Below are 13,306 nucleotides of genomic sequence, written 5' to 3' on the forward strand. Positions count from 1 at the left end.
GTCTTGTGTCTTATTTTTCTAAAGCATAATAATGTAAGTAGTGCTAGTGACACACATTTGCTGTCTGGGTTCTGGGCCTGGTCCTCAACAAAGACAAATGTGTACACTGATTTGCTTATTGGGGAATGCAGCATGCTGGAAGCCCATGCTCCATGGATTTGGAGACTACCCATGGCTGCAAGCCATTAGCGCTGGCTATTGATTACTATATTAGGCTATAGTGGATACTGAGCTAGGATGCAGGGTTGGTGCAGTGAATCATTTTTTGTATTTTTTTTATACTCTAGTATTTGGTTATCATATGACCTTACACAAGTTTCTTAAACATATGAGAGATAATTTTTAATATGATACTTTTGGCTATGCTGCTCTTATGACGTCGATATCATCAGGATATCAAAATATGCTTTCCAAAGCATTTTCAAGCAAGTCAGTCAGCTTTGATTCAGTATCTGTGAGATTTGATCCAGCATTAAGTCCCTTGATGTTTTATTGGGGGTGTCAATGACATGGAGAGATGAGTTTATCTAATTGTTTATCAGTTGGGTCCCCCCTTGCTGATTTTCCAGTTTCAGAGCAATAAAGTACTTGATGGTGGTCAGGTTAAGAGACACTGATCTTGAGTTTAATAGTAGATTCCACATCTCTCTGGGTGAGAGCCTCTGATAATGAGCCAGTTTTTCGAAGAAGCTTGCTTTCCTCTGTTCATTAAGAGCTTGACAGGTAGTTAACAGGTGCTCAAGGGTTTCATTATTTTTGGAGTCCTAACAAAATCTGCATTTGGCTTCTGTTCGCTGTATCATTTCTCTTGAGCCCAGTAGCTTGTTCGTGGGCCACAAGTTAAAGTGTAGTCTCATCATGTAGGCCCTAGATTTGCAATCTGGAAATTTTTGTAGGTATAATGGTATTTGTCCCCTTGATGTCATGATTTAGGGACCATCTTGAAAGGCTTTGTATCCCATACAGGCCTCCCATACTTTGATCCATTCATTGTCTTTGAATGTTTTCTTCGCCAGTTCTGGTCTTTCAAGAAGTGTCAATATATATGCATATCAGCTTGATTTAAGACATTTGCACAATGGTGTTTCCATTTTGTAATAGGTGAGTTTTCTGTGTGATCTAAAGCTATGCTAATGCCAGCAGCAATGATATATCTTCTTTCAATGCCAATAAGCATTTTCTGTAGAGAATTAGAGTTTGCCATTCAATTCTGGATTGCAAAGGGAGAATGCCTAGTTTGAACCTTATTAATTGTATAGGGAAGCCCTTTGGTAGCCCTAGTACAATTTTCCAGAAGATGCCTTCTAGTATGCTCCAGTTTGTTTGATGTCTTGAGGATTTGGTATGCGCTCAATAACTGATGGTGGGCACCACTTTTTTCTCATAAAACATGATTATTGGTATACAAATTTGCCATATTTTGCTTTGATTAATTTTGCAAGTGATGTTAGATTTTGCATCGTTAATCTCAGTTCGCCTTTGTATGGGCGGTCGCTAAGGGTCGTTATTGACGTTGTGACCCAAGTATCTGTATTCATCTATATTTGTGAGGAAGTCTCCCCCAATAGACCATCTATATTGTAGAGATGTCTTTTTGGGGTTATTAGCAACAATTAGTGTGTTATATATCAACACATTGATTTGAAGAAGATTTCTGCGTAGGTCTGAAGAGCCGTTAGTTTGTGCCGTAGTCCGAGTGGTGTGAGATCTATTAACACCAAGTCATCAGCGTATAATAGCCACAATATTTCGGCATCTCCTACTTTTGATGGAAAGGATCTGATTAGGTCAAAGGCTGCTCCAATATCTTTTATATTGAAATTAAATAGTGTAGAGGCAAGGATGCAGCCTTGTTTGAGTCCTCTCATTGTCTTGTATTTATTTAGCTGGGAAGCCTTCGTTGTTTAGCTTGACTTGGATGGTGGTATTCATATATAGATGTTGAATTAAGTTAATCAAGTAGCTTGGGCACTTGGTTTGATGTAGTTCGGACCCTAGGAGGTTCCTTAATATCGAATCAAATGCCTGTTTGAAATCTATGAATGTGCAATAGGCTGTTTGGTGGGTTTCTGTGATTTGTTCTTTTATGGTTGCTAATAGTCCGCCACAAATCCTGACTGGAATTTGTCAGTGCGCTGAGATTTAACCATCAATGAAGATCTTGAAGAATTAGGCGAGCAAAATTGTATCCCGGGTCGTCAAGCAGCGCTATGGGCCTAGAGTTACCTGGGTCTTCTCTTTTTCCTTTTTTTAAGATGGGAATAATTATGGAGATTTTCCACATGGAGGGGATCTTTTGCTCTATTATTCCCTGGAAGTTTGTGGCAAATCGGAATCAGGGATTGGATTTCAGAGCCTAATTGGTTAGACCGTCTAGGCCAGGGGCCCTTGATATACTTAGTTTAGCAATGATTAGCATGATGTCAAGAAGATCACATTGCAATCAGGTTTGGTATGTTCTAGGCGTTGGTTTTAATATTGGTGGTTTGTTTGCATTAGCTAATGCTGTGTAATACTTAGACCATACCATTTCACTGATGACATTTATCATGCTTGATCCTGGTGTCTCATTGTATGATGATTTTATGAGGTCCCATGTTTGAGTTATATTTTTGTTCTTTATATCAGTTATCCGTTGTGCATCTAATTGTCTGTTTCTCAGTTTTTATTGCTTTGTCATGTTTTTGTATTTTTTTGTGAATTGTCTTGCAAGTTGTTCTCAGATCAATGTCTTTGCATTTATTCTTTCCGGCTTGTCTGATTTCCCATCTCATTATTTTTTTTCGTTTTTGGATGGTCTGATCAAATTTGCACTGAGTCATTTTCTTCTTGTGAGGGTTTGAGTGCATGAAGAATTGTAGTACCTTGTCATAATCATAGCTGTCTTGCTCATGTGGGACTTGGTTCCGATAGTAAGTCGTTATCTTGTTCAGTATCGTGGATGGTAATTATAAGTGGTTGCTCTTATAGGACGGGCTTAGGGGGTGCCTATAATATGCGTTCTCTTTGTGAGTTTTGGTTTTCCAAATGAGTTCTAAGCTGTTGTGGTCACTCTGATTCGATGGGATAACACTGAAGTTTGTTATTTACTCATAAGTTTTAACACAAACAAATGAGTAGTGTATTACTGAAGAGGACTGTGATCTGTGCCATGTCGGGGCCTGAGGGATGTCTCCAATGTCTTTTCTCCATTCAACATAATAAAACCTCTAGTCGACATGATTTTCATCCACCATTTTGCTCTTGTTAACATGCATTTGTCTTTCGTAATAATAAACTTTAGATTGAGATCTCCTGCAATGAATGTTGCTGACACAGAGGAATCAGCTATAATTAGATCCAGCATGTCTACAATGAGTTTAATGAATATTCCGTCATTTAAGCACAGGGGATTCCAATAAATATTCATAATGGCAGCCACCATGCTTGGATTTTGTGAGGTTTGAGGTAATAGTCATATTGTTAACTGAATTCCTGTGGCTGGAGAAACCCAGGATTGTAACGATGCACATACTGTCCCTTTCCTCCTCAAGATTCTAGACAAAGCAGCCTACCTGCAAGTCCAGCACTTCCTCGAAGAACAGAACCTCCTTGGACTGAGACCATCCGGCTTTCGCCCTAGGCATGGGACAGAGACCGCCCTACTCGACCTAAAAAACCAAATGGACGACGCAAGGGACCAAGGCAAACCTGTCTTGCTCCTACTCCTGGATCTGTCGGCAGCTTTTGATCTTGTAGACCATGACATCCTCTGCCACCAACTCTCCTCCACAGCCAACTTCTCTCAAGAAGCCATTACATGGATCACCTCCTTCCTCCAAGGCAGGACCATGCAGGTCTTCTCTGACCTAGCCACTGCATCACCCTCTATCATGCTATGTGGGGTGCCCCAAGGCTCCTGCCTCTCCCCCACCCTCTACAACATCTTCACCCGCCCCCTCTTCCTCATCCTTGACGCCATGGGCATCTCTTACACCAACTACGCCGACGACACACAGATCCTTCTCACTCTGACAGGCGACTATGACACGGACTCTGCTACCCTCAACAACATCTACAACACAATTCAAATGTGGATGGCTATCAACGGCCTCTGCCTGAACTCCGACAAAACTGAGCTCCTACTCGTAGGCTCCCCTGACACCATAAAGAAACTTGATGCTCAGTTCAGCCATTTCACCATTGACTCAATCACGATCCCAGTACTTGACACGGTAAAAACACTAGGCGTCTACCTAGACTCCAATCTATCCATGACCAGACAAGTAAACGCCATTGCCTCCTCAGCCGCTTACCATGCAAAACTCCTTAACGCAATCAGACCTTATCTGTCAAAAGACACTTGCACTAACATAGCCAGGGCCATAACCGGCTCGCGACTTGATTACTGCAATATTCTTTTCCTTGGGACCTCCAACAAAAATCTTGAGAAGCTCCAAGTAATACAGAACAGTGCCCTACGCGCTGCACAAGGCATCGCCAAGAGAGAGCACATCACCGCTGCCAGAAAAGCTTCCCACTGGCTCCCCATAAAGGAGAGGATCTTATTCAAGGCTCTAAGCATCACCCACAAATGTGTCCATCTTGCCGCCCCAATGTACCTTTCCCAGAGGATCCACCTGGTCTCCTCCACAAGACCCACTAGATCACCCTATGCCAGCATGCTCTCAGTACCCAGGGTAAAAAGGACCAGAGCAGGGGGCTCCAGTTTCCCGTACCTCGCTGCCGTACACTGGAACACCCTCCCTAGCTCCCTGCGCTCTGAACCCTCACTGACCGCCTTTCGGAAAACCCTGAAAACGACCCTGTTCATCTAACAATTACATGGCCTAGCCCTCATAATTGTATTGTATGATGTATTATGTGGTATATCTGATCACAGGTTATTGCCTCACTGTAACCCAAGGCACAACCTGCACACATTGTAACTAAGTCTTCCTTGCAAGTAACAGTGCCACAATGCCCCTGGGCTGCCTGCGCGCTATATACATTTAATAAATAAATAAATAAATAAATAAATAAATAAATACTGATAGCTCCACTGCTGTGATCATTCCCATTAAAGGTCAATCTAGATTGCTCTTAATTGCTGGGATCCAACAGAGATGATAGACAGGCCAAGTAGGTTGGTTCAGGATCTAGGTTTCTTGTAATAGTATTGTGGTGTACTTGCAGAGCAAAGGCATTCTTTTCCCATCTTGTATTCCAACTTGCCATCATTAATTGCAGAGTGTATCCAGCACATGGCTCTATCCTCTCGCTGCATTTCTGCTATTTACTTGGGTGCGCGATGTCCATGCCCGTTTTGTTTTCATTATCTCTGGGGAACGGCATTTTGCTGTCACGTTTCTTGTGAGTTGTCCAGAGGGATCTACGCAGTTTATTATCAGTGATTGTTGCTGGTTAGATTCTTGTTTTTTTTTATATTTATCAACTCTCTTTGTCTTGGTACTGATGTCTGTTGGAGTGTGATGACTGATCTGAGATAGGATTCTCAAGCCATGCTTCTTCAGTTGGTCTGTCGCATATAAGATTATCTCTTTGCTGATTAACTATGGGATTCTGACTTCAATGGTGTCCATGTTCCTGTTATTTGTATTTTTGATGTATGCTATGTCTGCTGTTTCAATTAGTTGAAGACTTGGAATTAGACTGAAGACTGTAAGTAATATAGATCTAGTAGGATATGGGTCTTTGTGATGTCTTTCTATCATTTGAATTGTTACGCAGTCATTTGGATGTTGGTGCGGCTCCGAGTTAATATTTGTTCTTCTAGACTGGTAGCTTCTGGTCACGTGGTCTCTTGTTGATGTTCCTCTCTGTACTGATTCCTCAGTGTATGACTTTGGATGTACATTTGGAGTTTTTAGATCATTTTGTGTCAGTCTGTTGCTCTGTGTTTTAACTCTCATTTGTTCTAAGGTACGAAAGTTTCGATCATCATGACTTTCTGGTCTTTGGTTTAAGGTCAGTGCTATTGAGGATAAATCCATCTGTTCTGGTCCTTCTGATCTGCTTTCTCTATGTTGTTCTGATGTCATCAAATATATCGATACATTCAGGAGAGTTGCTATTTATGAATTTGCATGGTCAGATATTAGTTGCACTTCCGTTTCTTCCACTGTGATGATTTCAGAGTTTTCATCTGCCACTTCTTGTAGTATTGATCGTTTCCCCTTCGTATTTCTTTATTTCAGTTAAAAAAATTAATATTCCCTAAATGCTTGTTTGATATGGGAATTGTGATTCTGTTGATGATTTTTTTAAACTTGGATGTTGCAGGCCTTTGGGGGCAGACTTGATATTTCATTTCTTTTTGGGTAATTTTGTTAATTTCTGCGTTTAATGTATTCTCATCTATTGCCTCAGTGGGCAATTTTTTTTCTGTTGGTATTGTTTTTATTTTGTTTGACTGCTTTCTTATGGCCTACCTCATATAGTGTGTCAGGATTGGGTTTAGACACAACTGGTTCAGAAGTGGTGTTTTGGGACTGCACCCTAAGTAGAGATGCGTTGCTAATCTCCCTTGCTGATCATAAGAGAGCATCTTGTGTCAGCTGATGGCAGAATTGTGATATTTGGTCTTGAATTGGTTGTGTTTGAGATGAAAATGTTGTTTCGAGTATTTGCATGAGTTGGAGCTTGCAGTAGTAGGGAGGCCTCATGAATGACGGCCCCTATCCAGTCTATTTTAGCGATAAGCAAGTTAGTAGTCAACGCTTGTTCGTCTATTTTCTTTTCAAGGACTTCAAAAATGTATAGTAGGGCGTGCATGCAAGTGGTTACTGCGTTGCGTACTTCTCCGGAGCTTGAAAGGAGAGGGTGCATCCCGAATGACAGTCGAGGAATGGGTTTGGAGAATATTGTTCGGTTAGAACACATGGAGGCACAGGAGAGTGAGGACAAATCCTGGAAAAGGTCTGGTGATTGAGATATTGCCGAAATTGATGTCTCAGGTTCCTGGTGTTCTACTGCACATTTTTGAGGCAACGGCATTGATGACTCTATCAGTGAGATGTGGAGTTTGCTTGGGAGAGCTGCGGTGTGCCCTGTCATCTGTGAACCTGGTGAGTCATGAGAAAGGGAGATTCTAGATGCGTTGTTAAGTACTTGAGCATATGTTCTTGTGCTGAGCTCATTTGACAGTGTTAATGGTTTTGTAGGTTTGGCAGGGTTGCTCGATGCATCGAAGGGTCGAGCAATTTGAGGTTGCCAAATTGGTATGATCACAATGTCTGAGATGCTTGAATCAGTCAGTATAATCCCAGACGATGGTGAAACACATGGTGTAGGTTGTTTCCTATTATAAGCACATAAGGTTCTGGTGTCTGTTGTAATGGATTTTGAATGATGTTTGTTGTTGATGGTCTGGGCGTTCCACAGCAATCTTGTTCCATTGGTCGGAGCCTGTGTAGTTCAAAATGTCTCCATGTGTGTCATGCAATTCGCATTGAGAAGCATAGCTGTGGTTGGCGATATGCCATTAGGCAGTCAATTTGGGTCGCACACATACTCATTTACAACGTGGAGGGACACGGAGGGTGCTTTACCACTGAACTAGCGAACAACAAACGGCACTCTCCATGCACTCCCATGTTGCACGTGCCCAATTGCGCGCGGCCCCCATGCTTTCTGTGATTCTCAAAAAAGTGGGCGTGGCCACTCACAATCTATAAAGAATGTAAGATGTATAGACTTAGAGGGTGTATTTCAAGTTAATAAACCTTGCTTTGTCTTCACAATAGTTTTGCCTACCAGTAAAAGCAGGATATTTCCGTATTGTAAGCAAATCCACAGGAGTCTTCAACAAGGCTACACGGGGTGAAGAAGTATTCTGATCCAGCAAACAGCACTCTCGGTACACTCCCACGTAGCACGCCAACACGCCAACACACCAGGTGCAGTGAATAATTGGAGTGGTTTGATTGTGCTGGGGTCATGCTTGAGCCTTATGCCATAGGCAATTGAACGATGATTTGCATTTCTAGCGTGCGCTGCTGATGATAACAGACATATGTAGTTGTTGCAAAAAATATGTTTCTTAATGGAGGTTTATAGTTCTTTCATATATATGAAAAGAGGAATTATTTATAACTTATATACAGTGATGTAGCACCATGGAACATTTTTCACTTATAAAAACCTATTAAATCGACAGAAAAACATTGTTAAAGGAATGTTATGGTGAAGATGCATCCAGCCTTGGCACTCCTCTGCACCAGTAGTTAGCCAGTGACATCACACCTTGGCATTTCCCTCCGGGTTTTCATGAACACTTGCACATCCGTACTGCCCCTTCTATTTATGCAATTCTCTCATATGAGCTCTGTGTACAGTATTAGTGTATGAGTAAGGGAAATACAGATGTAAAAGGTTAGTAGAAGATGAAGTGGTAGTTGGTGTATGGAAGCTTAATATTGTCATAGGGTTAAATGTGCAGTTTTTGGAAGTGATTGGTGGATGGATGCATGACTGTTTGAAAGCAGGCATTGAGGGAGTGTTGTACATATAAAATAAAAAAGGATCAAAGGGCTGCGCTGTGCAATGGTGTGCAAGTGCCATCCATGTCTTTTAATGATCCATGGCCTGGAAACGGAACGGTGGAGACCGCCGATAGCTGTAAAGGTCCATTGGTTATGGTCATTATTGTATGCTAGAGAAAATTATTTGGGACAGAAAATTGTTTCTGCCTTTTTACATTTTTCTCTAGTATACAATTGTCCATTATTCCCATTAGCATAACACAAAATGCTAATGGAAATGTTTGAAAATCTTATTGAGTCTAACTACGTTACTGAGAAATGTAAAGTAGATTGAGTGTATAAGATTATTTATTTTTTATAACTGTGAAAGGTGTTTCCTGAAGGAATCTTTTTTTAATGTTTTTGAATGTTCTAATCTTTTTTGCAGGAGAGGTCAGAAAGTAAGCTGGGGAGGGAAATGAGGAAAAAGTGACCGACGACAAATATTGAGGGGCAGGTGGATGTTGGAAGATGTGTGTGTGTTACATCTAAGGTAGAGGGCAGTGTTTCTCATGCTCCTTGATTACAGCTTCAAAAGCACTTTGAGTGGTGTGTTGCAGTAGATACAGAGTACTGATGTCTTCCAAAGATGCAGATAAAGAGCTCTCTTTTATTGCTTGCAAAGTAGCTGGTGGGATTTTGTGTCCCACAGAAGTAGGCTGTGTGGTTACAGTATAAGATTAGGAAGGTGAGAGGCAGATGAAGATTGCCTACTACTTCCTAAGAAAGGAACAACCTTTCTGAGAGTATTGCAGTGGTTGGATTTGGTGTGGCAGCGCATGGAGGTGGTCCCGTAGGAGTACTGTCCAGGTAGTCCACGACTGAGTTCAACGTTGCACTCATTGCATTCCACTTTGGCAGCTTTAGTCTTTGGTACATTCCCAACAGTGGTAAAGAACTGCCACACCCATGATTCTCTCTGGGTGCTAGAGATAGCCACTTCCTCTACCTCATCTTCTTGATCCTCTTCATTGTCTTTCGAAGTACTGCACTTTTTTTGTTGTGTAGGTCCTCCAGCTGGTGGTGGTGATGGTGTTTCTTGGGGCGGAGGGATGGCAATAACTAATGCCATTTTTAAGATAAATAACAGTTTTGCTAATATTCTTCCAAGTATGTGCTGTGTGCTAGATTGTTAATGGATAATGAGTAGGAATAGGTGTAAGAGCTGTGCAAAGGTGTATTTTGAATTCAAAATTTGTAGATCAGCAGGAAATGATTCTGAACTATTTGCAAAACACAGACCCATTTGTGAAGTGTGGATGCGTTTACGGACATGTCATCTTGCCACGTGCATGAACAAGGTCATATGATATTGTGCAGAAAGTCAGCAATGATGTCAGATGTTTGCAGACGTTGACAAACAGAAAAATAGTGGACACATTTGCAAAAAGTGCATATAAGTGTTCAAAATGATGCTAGAAGGTGAAGAATGTGAGAGTTTTAAGGTGAAACTTTGTAAATTAGACAAACATTTTGCTATATTGGGGTAAGTATTTTATAAGTAAGTTCTAGGAAATTAGCCTGCACTGGTAAATACCCATGAAATTCAGTGAAAAAACATTGTTAAAGGGACGTTATTGTTAAGTTTCACTAATAAAAACCTCTAAAGTTCAATGAAAAAACTTTTTAAAGGGACGTTAAGGTGACAAGTAAAACCGAAAACCCCCAGAAATGTGCCTGTTTTGGTAAGCTAAGCAACCATAACTCACACCACCACTGTGCACTGCTAAGACTAACACCCAAGACATGAAAGATGACATCGCACATGTATAGAAACATTTGTGTATAGGCGTGTGTAAATGCCACATCATTGCATATCATACCATTGATGACATCCCTGATGACATCACATATTAAATGTATGTTTAATAAACAGTCCCTGAGCTTATGATGTTGGTAACAAGATTTTAGGGAGACTTATCATGAACTACTTAATGTATTAAAGAATGTACCCATGTAAAACAAATCATTATATTCTAGGTTACGTTCCAGAGGTTGCACCGTGTATAGAGAGGGGAGTCGCAGAATAAGAAGTTGCAAGGGAGGGAAGCTAAGAGGCCTAATTGGGGGAAAGAGATTATGGTGTTCCTTGGGTTGCAACGAAGTTCTGACCTCGCTGATCTTTACTCTGCATGATTGTTTTGTCTCAGTGGGATGCTACAGCCTGAGCTGCCTGAAATGTCATTGTCCAATTAGGATAAGGCTTTTTCTTTATCAATTACAGCATCAAGGTTGCCAGTGTATTTTGTGCTGCCCATGCAATCATGTCAAGTTTGATGGGTGGTATTTTGTATTATATTTTTTAATATATAGTGTTCTTTAGCAGCTTAGTGACAAGAAACCAATGGAAATGTTAGAATTAGAATTAATGTTGCATTTGTAGAGCATGTTAATTTTGTTGTTTTTAGCTTTACATATTGTGACCTAGTGTGGGAGTATTGATAAGGTTTTCAGTTCAGTTCCACGTAGCTGTCTCATTTTCCCAGCAGTTACTTGCAAATAAAGGAGTCTTTTTCTTGCAATTTGTGCACTTGTATTTAAAGTCAAGTATTACTCCTCTGGAAATGTGAATGCTTGATTACACTGTATATATGTCATGTAAAAGTATGTCTGTTCTCCCATGAAAAGTAAATGTATCTTATTCTTGGGTGGCCTCTGGCTGTGTTTTAGAAATGCCCTACTCTGCCTGGCCCTGCCTTGACCCTGAGGTGCATGTTTGTATTGTCCACATAATATGAACTGGAGGTATATAATCATTGTGACTTTGTTGGTGTTGGTTCTATTAGGTTTTTTAGTGCCTGGTTCCCTTCTCTTAATACCTCTTGTAGCTATATGCTATGCGCCTTTCATCAGGCAGTGCACCGGCAATATCAGATATGGGGGTGTTCAATGCTATTTGACAACTTACTCTGAATCTCTTCAACTCTGTGTGTTCCCTTTTTAAGGCATGTCTTTCGCTTACCCCTCGCACTATAGTTCTCATCCCCCTTCAGCTCACGCTTCTGCTTGCAATACCAGTAACCTCATCTATCCATCACTTTCTAGCTGTTCACCGTCTCTTTATTTAGCTCTCAGGAATGTGTGCTCTATCTCGCTATCCTGCTCTTCACTCCTCTTATTCTATTGACTCCCCTCCTCCAAACCTTCCTCTAGATCCTATTCCCTGGCCTTTCTGTTAATCGTTTGTCTTCTGTCTGGACCCAGCAAATAATATCTGTGATGATCTTGAGCTTCCTCTACCTTCTCTCCTCACATTGGGTGCCCCTTTGATTCTCCTGGGCAAGTTCAATCTTCATCTGAACACCATTAAATCGTCTGTTCCCCTTTTTGCCATTCTTGACTCATATCATCTTTCTAATGTCTCTGCCCCTCCCTCTCATATCATTGGATCTTGCCTGGTCTGGACTTTCTCTTCCCCTCTCCCCATCAGCTGTCATGATGCCTACCCCCGGGCATCCGGATCAAGCCCATCAGCCCCGGGAACAGGCATCCAGACATTTACAAAAACCCCAGCAGCCCCAGCTAGGAGCTGTCTGGGTTCAGTCCTGGCGCCGTAGGCACCAGGCTCATAATAAAAATCAGTCCTGGCGCCAGAGGCGCCAGGCTCATAGACATTACTTACCTCATGCAGACCATGCTGCAAATAAATCCAAGCCAACGTGAGGCCTGGATGGGACTATTTTACTAAAGGGACTATTTTTTACTCGGGTGTGGTCCTGGGGAACTTCTTTCCTGGGACTACTTTGGAGGCTATTTAAACAACGCCCGAACAGCAGCACATGCTTCGTGTTATTCTGCATCCAGCAGCGTGACTCTCACTGTGCCTGCAGCCAGCATCCAGTCTTCTGCCACGCCCGCGTGCCTGCAGTCAGCATCCAGACTTCTGCCATGCCCGCCTCGAATCCGGAGCTCCTAGAATAAAGAGGAAGAAAAGGACAAGGTTAGAAAACAAACTTATTTCAAATTCCTCACTTGATTCCGGATCCATTTCATCTCCCGACCTGGAAAGTACATCAGTCCTGCACGCGTCGCCTCGCCAGCTCCAGCACGGCGCCATGCTCACCAGTTCTCACAGCATCTTTTGATCCGGCACTGTCTCCATCATTTCTTCACCGTACTCCGGCACCTAGGGGCACAAGAATAACAAGGTGAGCCAAGGGAATCAACAAATACCTCTTACCACCATAGACTTACCTGATTTACCACCGGCGGCATTATTCTTCATATCTTCATATGCCGCATCTGTAAAGAGGGAGAAAAACAACACGTTAACGCATGCAATAGTTACCTCCAGCGTTGGGTAACACAGACTCTTACCTGAACGCCAGCAGCAGCTACGAGACCTTCTTCTCACTAACTCAGTTGCAACTTAAGAAGGAAGGGGACAAGAATGAACATTGGGCACATTGAACTCTTTGAACTTGATACTTACCAATCCCACCTGTGACTTCAGAGTCAATGCTTACCAGAACTCTCCCAACGCCTTCAAACCAGTGAAGTAACTGGTATCTACGCGAACCTGCAAGACACGCAGGATGGAGAGTTCATCTTTTACAAACATAAGGTGAGGTTACTAAGGGGATATCGGAGGTGATTTGTGGGGGAGAGCGAGAACAGTTGGGAGGCCATCACTAAAACCCACAGGTGGCTAATCCCTGTCTCCACTTGCAGGAAAATACTTCTTCGGGTCCAGCAAACAAGACTAGGCGGGCCAGTCCAGACAATCATCTCTGCACTACGCATCATGCTGATGGAGACCGCAGCTGTCTGGGTCCGATCGACAC

The sequence above is a fragment of the Ambystoma mexicanum genome, chromosome 2q (genome assembly GCF_040938575.1).
Source record: "Ambystoma mexicanum isolate Mex_15411 chromosome 2q, UKY_AmexF1_1, whole genome shotgun sequence".
In the NCBI taxonomy this organism is placed as follows: Eukaryota; Metazoa; Chordata; class Amphibia; order Caudata; family Ambystomatidae; genus Ambystoma; species Ambystoma mexicanum.